The sequence below is a fragment of the Elephas maximus genome, chromosome 2 (assembly GCF_024166365.1).
Source record: "Elephas maximus indicus isolate mEleMax1 chromosome 2, mEleMax1 primary haplotype, whole genome shotgun sequence".
NCBI classification, from domain to species: Eukaryota; Metazoa; Chordata; class Mammalia; order Proboscidea; family Elephantidae; genus Elephas; species Elephas maximus.
The window spans coordinates 172,035,083-172,048,041 of NC_064820.1; the positions used below are offsets into that span (position 1 = coordinate 172,035,083).

The 12,959-nt window shown below is 38.3% G+C and overlaps 1 protein-coding gene across 6 annotated transcripts in view; it reads left to right on the top strand.

Moving 5' to 3' along the window:
• The window catches only part of SGCD (sarcoglycan delta), a 1,252,876-nt gene that overhangs the window by 57,650 nt on the left and 1,182,267 nt on the right, over positions 1-12,959 (top strand). For 2 of the 6 annotated variants that reach the window (XM_049874190.1, XM_049874191.1), the window contains exons 1-3: positions 6,572-7,558; positions 10,929-11,529; positions 12,243-12,460. The exons of 2 other annotated variants lie outside the window; for them this stretch is intronic. The gene's annotated coding sequence lies outside the window, so the exon portion shown is untranslated. Of the gene's footprint in view, positions 1-6,571; positions 7,559-10,928; positions 11,530-12,242; positions 12,461-12,959 lie in introns of those variants that run through there. 2 more of the 6 variants (XM_049874193.1, XM_049874192.1) reach the window with 2 other exon arrangements.

Below are 12,959 nucleotides of genomic sequence, written 5' to 3' on the forward strand. Positions count from 1 at the left end.
AAAATGCTTTATTATTTTGAGCTTTGCAAGATTTGGATGGCTATAAGGCTGTATATTTATTTTTAGGCTATTGCAGCCATTATTTAAAATGCTCCTGGAACAGTTTTGGCTTTGCCTTTGCCTTTGCCTCCAGACTCATTTTATGGACATATTAAAAAATCACTTTCACTATTTTATAACCAGTTATCTTATACTTGATTGTTACTTTTTTTCACTCTACCTGATTCAAAGGAGCTAGAGCTTGTGAACATCCGCTTAAACCCTAAAGAATTACACTAATAGAAGTGGTTGCTTTATGCTTTTGCCAGTTTTTATATATTTTTTAATCACTCCCAAATCTACCACATCCTTCAAATTTAAACTTTGACACCATTGAGAATTTTCCAGATAAAGTACCAGAGACTTTGCAAGCAATTCTGAAAGAAGAGCTTTTAACATGAACTGAACTTTGTTGGAAAAAGTTTTATTGCTAGCTTTATTAGATAAGCTTCTGCGATCTCATGGCAGTGTATGTCAACTCTTACCATTTTATAATCTCCATCTATGTTTCTAATACTTCACTCATGTCTGATAAAACCAAACTGGCGAAAATTGAGCAGTGTCTCCATGTTTTCATCCCTTTTTTTTTTGACCTGTATTAACTATCCAGCTGGGTATCTGGCACACAGTGAGTACTCACCTGATGAGGTGGGTAGTTGGCTGGATGAGGGTGTGCCTTTTAGGGATATCTTACAGATATAAGTTACTCAGTAAAGATTTGATGCTATGAATCTTTTGTCTTCCTCTTACTGTTGAATAAAATGTTAGCAGTTAGGGTTATATTTAAGTGAAACCATCCTTGGCGGGATAAGAAACATTTTTGGTTTTGTTTTTGTTTTCCTTTTTGGCTCTTATTTACAAAAAGGGAAACATATCATACATCCTGGCCTATTGCAGATTTCTGTTGTTGGTCTCAACAAGTTCTGTCTTTTGTTTTGCTTTCTTGTTTTCCCTTTATCACCAGTCCTCAGGCTCATTCCCCTCCCCCCACACACTCCCTAGGAAATGAATGATATATGCGGGGTGGGGGGCAGTAATGGCTTTTTAATTTACATAAACTATGATGTGCTGTTTAACTTGTTTTTTTCTTTTACTGAACACTTTTTTTTTTTTGAGGCCTATCCTTGTTGTTTAGGTAAACCTAATGTGTTGTTTCTGCAGTGTATATAGTTAAGCATCCCACATTTTACTTACCTTTTCTCTTACTGATGGACATCTGGGTTGTTTCCAACTCACTGTAGCCACAGCAAATGCTGCCTGTGTTAAGCATCCTTGGACATGTCCCTTTAGGAACCTCTGATGAATGAGCCTGAATGAGAAATTCTATGGGTGAGAAATTCTGTGGGACAGAGAATCAAGCATGGAGCTTCTGAGTCAGGGCACGTTATGCCTGATTTATCTAAAAGTGGCCAGATGGGCTTTTAGAATAGCTGTTCTAATGAAGGGAACCCTGGTGGCATAATGGTTAAGAGCTACAGCTGCTAACCAAAAGGTCGGCAGTTGGAATCCTCCAGGCGCTCCTTGGAAACTCTATGGGGGCAGTTCTACTCTGTCCTATAGGGTTGCTATGAGTTGGTGATCAACTCGACGGCAGTGGGTTTGGTTTTTTTGGTTCCAATGAACACTCCTCTCATCAATTCCTATCCCTTCATATCATTGCGGACACGTAGCATGTGCTTTTCCACGTGCGTTTTCTTTGTGGTGGGTGTGAAAAACAAGCTAAACTTTGCTGTCGATCGATTCTGACTCATGGTGACCTCTTATGTTCAGAGCAGAGCTGCTCCATAGAGTTTTCATGGTTGTGACAGTTTGGAAGCAGGTCACCAAGCCTTTCTTCCGAGGTGCTTCCAGTTGGGTTCGAACTGCCAACCTTTCTGTTAATAGCCCAGTGCTTAACCATTTGGGCCACCTGGAAACTCCATGGTGGGTGTGAAGGGATACCATATCATTATTTTGTGTTTTTCTGATTACTAGTAGGTTTGAGTGCTTTCACATATCTGCTAGGCACTTAAAAAAGGTGTCCCTTCTTCATAGAGTTTGGGGAAATTTTTAAGAGTTCCTGAAAAGGATACATGTTAATTCACAGAAAAAAATGCTACTCTTAGAGTTGCAGGAGTTAAGACACTATAATAAACCTACATAACCCCTTCGTGGATTTGGGTCATTATGTCCAATTTTTCTATCTGTACAACACCAATGTAGACAAACCCTGAATTCCCTATTTCTCCACCTGATTACAGCAGGGATGATTAGCTCATTGCCTGATACCTGATTCTTACCCCTAAACAACCTGACACTGTCACTTTTTTGAAAAGACACTTGGAGACTGAGATACCTTTGTGGTCCTCGAGGTCATATTGTATTGTCTACAGATCTGAGTAAATTTTATGCATTCTGGCAGGATTTGATTTCAAATGGTTAGAAAATGCCTTCTTTGTGGAGCCAATTAAAATAGTGACACGGATGGTGTATTATTTTTCTTCCTCTGTAGTGGAACTCCTGTCAGTTACTGTATCTTAATTGGCTGTATTTGAAAGGAAATTTCTAAATCCCCCGCTGCAGTATAAATGTCCATATTTAGCCCTTGAATTTCCATCTGGTTCCTTTGCAACAATTACTGAGAATTACTAGTCTTGCTGGTCTTTGGGAAATGAGGTGCAGTGGCATTTAAACTGATGAGAGCAGTGCCACCTTAGATGAGGTGGCATTCTGTAATGAAGAGAGGGCCAACACAGTTCCATTCTGTGCAAACGTAAAAACATGATTTCTAGAAATGCACAGTTCAGTGTGAATGATTTACTCATTAGCATTGATTTTAGCAGTGATTCTCAAACTTTTTGTGTTCACAATACACTTTGGGATTCAGGGATTTTTTTTTAGCCTCTCATTTGAAGGGCATAAAAGACTTTAAGTGTCCCTGAACAAGATACCACTATATGATATAATCCGTTTAACATTATCAAAATGTTGCTCAGATTTTTTGTAAAAACACCACAATTATCACACTGCTGACTTGGCCATTCCTTCCATTGGTACTATACTTTGGATGTTACGGTTCAACACTCTGGCTTACCCTCCTGTTTGTATACGTAAAATAAAGTTATAGAATGGTTTTAGCTTTTACTGTGTATTCAAGTTCCTTGAGAGGCAAGGTAAAGCTTTCAACTCAGTTAAATTGATGAATGTTAGGCCTAGAAAAGACCCTAGGCATCATAGAACCCAGTCTTGTGAGCGATGTGGAAACTGAGGCCCAGAGAAATCAGGTGTCCTAAAAGTAAAGAATCAGCTTTAATCCCTTTTCTTAAATTTTAAGAAGCTTTACTCCAAACAGATATTTTGTTCCAACTTTGTTGGTGATCTTCTTGAGAAAGGGATTACGGAGTCACCTGAGCCTTCTTACCACAGGGACTTTGGTAATCCCCAGGCATCACACAGCCCAGCAAAACCTCAAATAAAATAATGTGGAAAGAAGTGGCTCATCGTTGTGATTGCTAATCAGTCTGTGTCCTGATATTTTATAAGCCAATTTATAATCTAATCGGTATTTTGATTTAATTATTCTAAATCTTTATATTTCTCAGGCTACTTGATCATAAGGCCAGTCCAACACCTTATCCTAGAAATAATAAGAGTAAGAGAGCCTTTGTTAGCCCAAGACTGGAACCATTCCTGAATCCAACTCTTCAGACAGGGATTGGACTGGACTATAAAATAGATAGTGGTAAGGAGTGAGCTTCTTGGCCCAAGTAGACATATGAGACTGTGTAGGCAATTCCTGTCTGGAGGCGAGACGAGAAGGCAGAGGGGGACAGAAGCTGGTTGAATGGACACGGGGAATACAGGGTGGAGAGGAGGAATGTGCTGTCTCATTAGGTGGAGGGCAGCTACGAGTACATAGCAAGATGTGTGTAACTTTTTGTATGAGAAACTGACTTGATTTGTAAACTCTCACTTAAAGCACAATAAAAAAAAAAGTTAAGAGAGGCTATACTCAGTGGCTTCTGCCTGCGTACCATGATGCTGAGGGATTACTAATAGATCATCTTGAAATGGGGGTCTCATGGGGAGGAAGGGCTGAGGGGGTAGAGAGGTAGCGGTCTAGGATGAGTAACTCCAGCTCTTCCACATTCGTGTACATCAGAGCCATATCTTCCTTTTTTTTTTTCTTTTTCTGATTATATTTTTGGCTTTCATGAAATATTTCACTTTAAAAAGAGTTTTACTGCTACAAAAAGTTTGAAACCCACTGCTAGAGTTCATTTAGGGAGAAGATACACTGAACAAGCATAGACTAGTTCATATTAGTAGCAATTTTAGCAACTGTCTCTGAGTGGTGAGAAAAGACCAATTATATGCCTAAAGCTCTTGGAGCAGGAATCGTTTCCTGTAAGTGTTCTAAGGTATAGGAATAAGGCCTAAGTCTCTTTGAAAAAAGAATGCATTGGGAAAGATATTTCACCTTCATAAAAGTAAGGATTATCTAAAAGCAAACGATTGACCCCAAAATAATTCATCCCTCATTCTAGCCCTGGGATGAATTTTTCTAGAGAAAAAAAGAGAGAGAGAGCGACCTTGTTGCCTCTCTGAACTTCAGTTCTGTCATCTGAAAACTGGAAAATCGGTGTCTCTTTCCCTGACTCATTTATATCTAAAGGGTGTGGCATATGTAAATCACATACGTAAGTGCCTGTGCATATATAAGGGAACTCTGTGAGTACGCTTAGTGGGAAATTAAAAGTATTGCTCCTCATCGCATTAACGCTTGCAGGACGCAAAACCCAAAACCCAACTATGTTGCCATCAAGTTGATTCCAACTCATGGTGACCCTATAGGGCAGAGTAGAACTGCTCCATAGGGTTTCCAAGGCTGTAATCTTTATGGAAGCAGACTGCAAAGTATCTTTCTGTTGCCGAGTGGCTGGTGAGTTCAAACCTCTGACCTTTCGGTTTAATTACTGTACCACCAGTGCTCCTTGCAAGAGCCAAAGGACAAGTAAATAAAATTGGAACAATATTTAAAGGACTTTTTAAAGTTTGCAGTGATAGTGACTTAAAATACAAGTAAGTCGAAGGATGATTTACTTGAGTTCATAAGTGATTCCTTCATATGGAGCTATTAAGTGGGACTAGGATCATACTCCTAAACTGTCGAGAGTCTGGTAACCTTTGCAGGTGCTCTTGAGGGCAGATTATCTAGCTGTTGATGACTGATTTGATCTAACACAGAATTCCTGTATGTTTAAAGTTGAGATCTATAAAGGATTGTTCCACAGACCCTGAAGCAGAGTAGCTGAAAGTATTCTATATTTGTCACAGTGGGAATTCATAAAACATGATGAAGCTAAGAAGCCTACAATAAGGGAGATTAATAGTTTCAGATTAATGATAATAACACATTTTACTCTGAAATTAATTCACTGCTGCAAATAACATTGCAGCAATGTTAAGTGTCTTCTTCTCCAGACCTCAACTTCCAGGAAAGTGGAAGCCAAGGTAAAACATTACCATGGCCCTTCATGATGTGGAATGAAGAGCGTGGATTGTTTTGAACATAATGCTCAACGGTCACAAAGCTACAGGAATAGTCTACAGCTCTAGGTATCACGGGCAGAGGAAACAAGCCAAGTAGAACACAAAAGAGAAAGGATAGATTTAGCTTCATCTTTTGGTCTTGCCCCCTTTATGATGTCCTCTCTCTGGCTCCAGGCCATACTATTAAATGGTTTAACTCATCAAAATATTTCCTGATCATGAATATGAGTCATTGTAGTTGGTAAACCAGCCTTAGTCCCTTGCTCTGAAAGGAGCTCCCAATCCAGTGGGAGACACAGATAAAGATGAGGCAGTGAGCTTTACCAGGAGCTGGTTGCTGGGCTTGGTGAAACTCAGGGTGCTTTGAGAGACTTTGACCCTCTAGACCTTGGGAATTACAGTGGATTTCCTGGAGGGAGTCATGTGCTAAGCTGTTAACTCAAGAAGCAAGGAGGAATAGGAGTTAGCTCAGCGTGAGTGGAACCGACTTGATGGTACCTAACAACAGCAACTTACCAATATGTGTAAATAAAAAAAAATAAATTCAGGTAAAAAAGGCAAGTTTCAAAGAATATGCTATGATACTATCAATGTAAATTTTAAAACACATAAACCAATATGCTTTATTATGTATGGATGCATACATTCATGGTAAAGGTGCAAACACATGCATAAGAATAACTCAGACCAACTTCTCCTTCACCAGTTTCTTTAAGAGTATCAGAGTAGAACTTTAGTGTATTTCTACAAATATCAAAAAAAGTTCCAAAAGATAGAGCTGTGAATTAAGCCTTTTTCAGTATAAATGACCCTTGTGCTCCAGGTATTGTTACAACTACTGCTGCTAGTTTCTGTTTGTTTTATGCTTACCATATACTTTCCCATTTATGTCCTGGACTGGCCCTTAGGGATTTAGCTAATGTTACCTTAGGGTATATGAAAACAATATTTTTCATTAACGACAACATCTGTCTGGGATATGTGATCATATTTTCTCTCTTTCTCTAGAACTGCACTGTTGAGGAAATGTTCAATAAAGAAAAAGGAATGTAAATAGTGTTGCTTTTCTAAACAAAGGCATTGTTCCATTCCAAAATGCCTCTACTTAGGACTTATTGTTTTTTGCAAGTGATAGAAACCAAAGTTCCACTACCTTAAGACAAAATAGAAATTTGTTGACTCCTGTGATTTGGGTGATGTGTCAGGCATGGCTAGACATAGGTGCTCAAGAAGCCAGGGGCCATGCCTCGTGCAGAAATGTCCTGGGAAGTCTTCTGATTGGCTTGCCCTGGCTCACAATCTGGTTCCTGAAACAATCACTGGTCTAGAGATTAGTTAGTATATTTATGATGGGTCAGGAAAAGGAGATGTGCGCACCAATCACATGAATGAGGGAGGATCATTTCGTTCCAGGGAAAAGGGTGGTGTTATCAGGGGCAAAGTCAAGGGAAAACATGGTGGACAAGTGAAAACTATAGCTGCCATGGACCTCCATTCCTTCTCTTCCTGTCATCTTTCTCCTCTACACACCTAAAAAGAGTACGCAATAAATAGGCTATGCACGTCTAAGCATTCCTGAGATTTGCTGAAGCATAATTGACTCCTAGAAATGAATGGTCTTCTCCCAGGTGAACCTCTCCTTTTAAAACAGGGAACAGAGGGCCCCCCAAATCTGCAAAGTAACAGAAGATGGGCCAGGGTGCAGAAACAAAGCCATACCCCAGAACAGTAGGGCAAGGTATCAGAAAATAGCCCACAAACTTCTTTAAAGTTGTCTTTAAAGAAGCAGCTGGAGAAAACCAGATCCAGGGACATGCACAGAACATCCACCTGTGACTGCTGTGTGAACTTCCACCAGGGACAGTAACGGACTGCAGCAGCAGCTGGGAGACTGCGCAGGTGCAACGCCACCCCATAATAAGTCCTGCTATGAATCCCAGAGGCCTCCGGGACAGGAGCCATCTTGGAAAGCTGCTTCACTCGCACAGTAGGTATCATAACCCTGCCTATGCCTATGAATAAACATGAATCTTTTCCCCACCCAAAACTTTTAAAAACCCGGGCGGGTCTTTTGTTCTGTGAGACAGGGGTATGCGTTGCTAAGGCCCTTCTCTTCTTCGCTTGCAAGCCTCTTCAGTAATGCTTTGCTTGTGTGGGAAATTCTGCATGGTCATGTAGAAAATTCTGCATGCCTTACCTGCTCATTCTTGACCAGTGAGAGGCAAGAACCTTTTTCTGGTAACACTTTCCTGTGGTAATATTCGTCATCAGTAGCATTTGGCTGAATGAGAATTAGGGACGCTCCTCTAAGAAACATCCCAGAAATTGCTTTCCTCAATGATGGGCTTAAAGACAAAACCCGTGCTTTCCCATTTTGAGAACATAAGCGATTGGAGCTAGTTCATTAGCTGCCTTAATTTGCACAGATACCGATGGAAGATGGGAGAACCCACCTTCATCAGGATGCTGCCTGAGTGCCATCAGAGTGTGAGTGGGCTTTGCTATTAAAAGCCCAGTAATGACTTGTGTGGGATTGTGCAGATTTGCACTGCTGGGTTACTTTGTGCCTGGCACTTGGCAATGCCCAGATAACATTTAAATCAGGCACTAAGTGTAATTAAGTACTACCCTCAGCCCATCTCTCCTTTTAGGACATTTTTATTCACCATGATTTAGAACATGACAATTGGGTGAGATTAAAGCAGCAAATTGTGCCTATAAAACAAACCCCTGAAAATAGCAAGGGACTATAAAATTTTATAAAGGGAATACTGCACGTGCCTCCAATCCGATAAAGCTTTTGTGAGCTGGGAGATTAACTGTGAAATAAAAGTAAGCCGATACAGGATGTGCCACATCCAGACTATAAATTGCATATTATTGTTTAGTATAACTTTTATGTTCCCTCCCCAAATGACTCCTTAGCATCTTGAGAACACCCCATGCAGCATACGATTAATTAGTCTTTGAGGGAATGGGCTCAGGAGACATTGGGTGATTCTGTGAGCATAAGAAATTTGGGTGGCAATATTGTCATATGATAGCATTTTGGTGTTTTAGGGAGTTCTGTGGTTCTTGCAGTTGCTACTTTGGTTTCTTTATTTGCTTGGTTTGTGTTTATGTCCTGTCCATTGTAAAAGATGGGATAGGTTTCCAAGGCTTTTGAAAGCTATCAGTTTTTCACTTAGAGTCTCAGGGTTTTATAGTTACATGGCTCCTTGGTGCTTCGCTACTGTGGCACCTCCTTTTAAAGATGAAGAAACTGAGGTTGTAAGAAACATTAACTACTTGCTTAGATTCCTGTCGTAAGCTAGGGATGAAGTCCCCGCTTCAGAGGTAATTGTGCGCCAATCTGCATTTCTGTCCAAAATTTTAGTCCTGTTAAGATTGAATTAATGTGTAAGTTTTTTTTCCTTATTGTAATAATAAACATATTCTTTTAGATCATTTGGAAAATTCAGAAACTATTCCCAAATGAATTAAAAACAAATTAGCTCACCAACCAAAGATAACCACTTCTAACACTGTATGTCCTTTCCGGTCTTTTATCTAGTATAGATGAAGAAATAAATATAGGTGTAACTATTTACCCTGAAAAAATAAAGAACGTTGTGTTTACTCACTTAGTGCATTTATTGTGAAGATTTCTTCACGTGATCAAACACTTTTTCAAAAGCATGGTTTTTATCATTTTATAGTATATAATATAAAAAAATATAGTCACGATAATATGACTTTTTCATGATTTGTTTAGTCATTTCACTATAGTTTCATTGTTGACCCTTTTTTTTTTCTTTAGTGTCTGCAAAGTAAAAACTTAAATGACTAGGAGAGACATAAAAACTACAGAATTTTGATGGAATATAAATCTTCTGAATGTTTCAAGTCCAGGGTAGCTTTATATAAACAATTGAATAAAGTTTTATGAGATAATATTATTATTTATGGATAATATTATTTCTACATCAAGATAGATTTATAAGTTAGGTGAATTATCAGTTGAATTTGCTGTAGTGTCAAGTATATACTAATTGAGAGATATCAGTCTGCATCACTCTAAAATGTTATGTCAGCACTAGGTCTATTATAACATCCATCCACCCATCCATTCATCCATCCACTTGTCCATTCATTTTTCTTTCAAATATTCAATTAAATGCCTTGCCTTCTAAGCATGTATCAAACACCTCAGTGCTGTGGACAGTAGATAAACATGGCACTGTCTTTGTCTTCAAGTTGCATATATTTTAGTCGAAGGGGCAATTTAGTGAACAATTTATCCCATTACAAGGCTGAATGTGTGGAAGCACAGGGAAGGTATGATATCAGTGAGACCTCACACTCTGAAGATTCAGGATTTTAATAGACAGAGAAAGACAGTCCAGGGTGAGGGACTAGCAAAGACACAGGAGGGTAGAAATGCTTAGGGTGTTTTGAAATGCCAAAGAGTGCTAGTTGTTGGAGGAAGGGGCTCATGGAGGGAGAAAAAGGGATGTCCTACTGGGAAGGCAAAGGTGCTTCTTTTGTTATGTGTGATTACAAGGAGATAAATACCCTTTTACTTGATTCTGCTGGTGTCCAGATGGACAGCTAGGGATTATCAAGGCTGTAAAATGAGCTGAAATCAGACAGTCGTGAGTTATGGTCTCTTCGTGTTACTTAGTGTTATGTAATGTTTCTTAATGACACTTTTCTTTTTTGAATAGTTGGCTCTGTTTTCTCAAATGTGAAACGGAAATATCGTAATAAAACATAGCCATACCACAATGTTTAGATGTTCTAATCAGAGGGAGTGTTAATAGCTGTTTGCTGGAATTTGAATTGAACCCATTTTGCAGTCCTATTTAGGCTTCCCTCTCTCACATTCAGGCAACAGAAAATTTAGAGTAATAATACTTCAGTCAGTTGGGTTAATGGGGGCCCTCAGAAATTATTATTGAAAGAGAAGCACAGCTTTATTACTTGCATATATATAATTTGAATTAAGCTAATAAAGAATTGCCTAATAGATGCCCTGATGAACCTGCTTTAATGAATACATGAAAATAATTTGTAATTAGAATAATAATTTTATGCAAATAAAAGCTGACGAGATTTTCAAGTGCTTGAGATAGTTTGTTTTCTGAAGTAGGGTAAAAATGCCTCTTAGAGTTATACAAATAGTGATTCTTGCATTTGCATAGTACTTTCTAATTTTTCAAAATATAATATTAAAAAAAAAAAAAAAACCTTTTAATTTGCTCCTCACAACGATTCCATAAAGTATATTAGGAGTTTTTAACTCTATTTTACAGATAAGAAGGTATAGGTATATGAGTTAAATGATTTGCCTCAGGTCAAAAAATTTGTAATTGAAGGAACCAGGCCTAGAACCCAGTCCAAGAAGCTGGACTATATGAAGAAAAGGGCACCAGGATTGGTGGAAGACTTATGAACAACCTGAGTATGTGGATGATACAACCTTGCTTGCTGAAGGTGAAGAGGCCTTGAAGCACTTACTGATGAAGATCAAAGACTGTAGCCTTCAGTATGGATTACATCTCAACATACAAATTATTGATCTATATTCCGGTTTAAACTATTGATTTTGTGTTTCTCCCTTATCCACATTAGCTAAACTATAGATGACCTTTAGCCCAGTGTCTTTTGAACTTTGCATAAAAATTCAAAGAGCAATGAGGACCAAGGAACCTTGATTATATTCTCTGAAAACATGCATGACCTTATGTTACCTTATGATTGCCTTAATTAATCAAAGCAAACACATAAGAGCCAACTGCAGAAGACAAACTTTACCCTTAGGTTTTTATGGTTAATGTGACATTTTCCAGTTTTAGAAGAAATCATCATAGGTCGTCAGGTATTAGCAAGATGGGAACTCTCTAACTACATAAAAAAAGGCCCATTTATTTTGAAATATTGGAAGGTCACTCAGAGATCTCATCTGTTTGCTAAGAGGTGAGTTCATGTTCTTAGTCTTCTTTGGATGCTTTCATGAGTAAATAAGAAAAGTTACACTTTCAGAGGATTTTAATAGTATTTTGACTCTACTAGCATGGAGATCATGACCAGATCCATTATTAAAAAGTAATTAGGTATAAAAATGAGTACTTAAAGTTGATATATTTTTAAGAATTTTATGAATATAATGGCACATCTATATCAAAGTGATTTTTATTGCTTCTTACATGGTTTGTTAAAAATACAAATATCTCACATCTAAATATATAGATCAAGAAAGCAACCCTAAAACATAAAAAACGGACAACATGGAACATCACTGTATCACTTCCTCATTATATTGTAGAATGGTTGTAAAAGACCTCTTCTTTTATGCCTATACATCAAGATTTATTTTTGGAAATAACAGGTATCCTTTCTTGTTCCTCTGTGTCTTTTATATAAGACACTATGACATGTATACTCAGTACAGCATTATACTTAGGCTGTAATACTGTAAAATTTCACAGTATTCTAAGTAGTGTTATAAATTCCTTTAGACTGCACAAAGTTCTTAGTTGCTTAATATAACAGACTTGCCCATCTGTCTGTCTTCTGTGACAACTTTTGAAGGACTGATGGAGTTTTATTATATTTTACAGTGAACAAAAATATTATGAGGCTTCTGGATAACTTTTGAAGGACTGATGGAATTTTATTATATTTTACAGTGAACAAAAATATTATGAGCCTTCTGGATAGGATGGAGTTATTTATGGTAAAATAATGCTTCTACTGAGAACAATCAGATGATATGGACAACTTAAAAAAAAATCAGTTTAAATGCATCAGAGAGTTTTTGAAGTAATGAGGACTACCCCACCCCCCGAGTGCCGTCGAAAATGAGGACTAGAGGGCTAAAATTTCAAGATTGGAAAACAATGGAAAGGTGGGCTAATGATGTATCTTACTATTGTCCTGAGGGCATTTGTTATTTCTGGGCATGGATATGAAGTTGAGAATGGGACTTTGCTCAGGGAGAAGGATGTCATTGGTGGAAAAAGAACCCTGTAGAACTTTTGGCAGTCTCATAGAGTGAAGTGAAAAAATAAGAGTTGACTTGAGGAGCTTCAAAACACAGGCTGTTTTCCCCTCTGAAATTGAATGAGTGGGAGGCTAAAAAGCTAAGCTAAAAATTTCTGGGAATTAGTGTTGAAGAGACCAAGATAAGTGTTCAAGGCCTGCCAGGAGACTGATCCTGGTGAACACACTGGATATTCACTTGGAAGAGGTACGGGACAATGCCCTAGGAGGAGTAGACTTATAGGGGTGGACGGAAACTTTCTAAAACTGCACTCCAGCTTCAAAGCTCCTTAGTTCCTGGTTAGATTAAGGTGATAAACCTTAATTCTTTCTGCCTAGCAGAAAAAAAAAAAAGGTAAATCCTC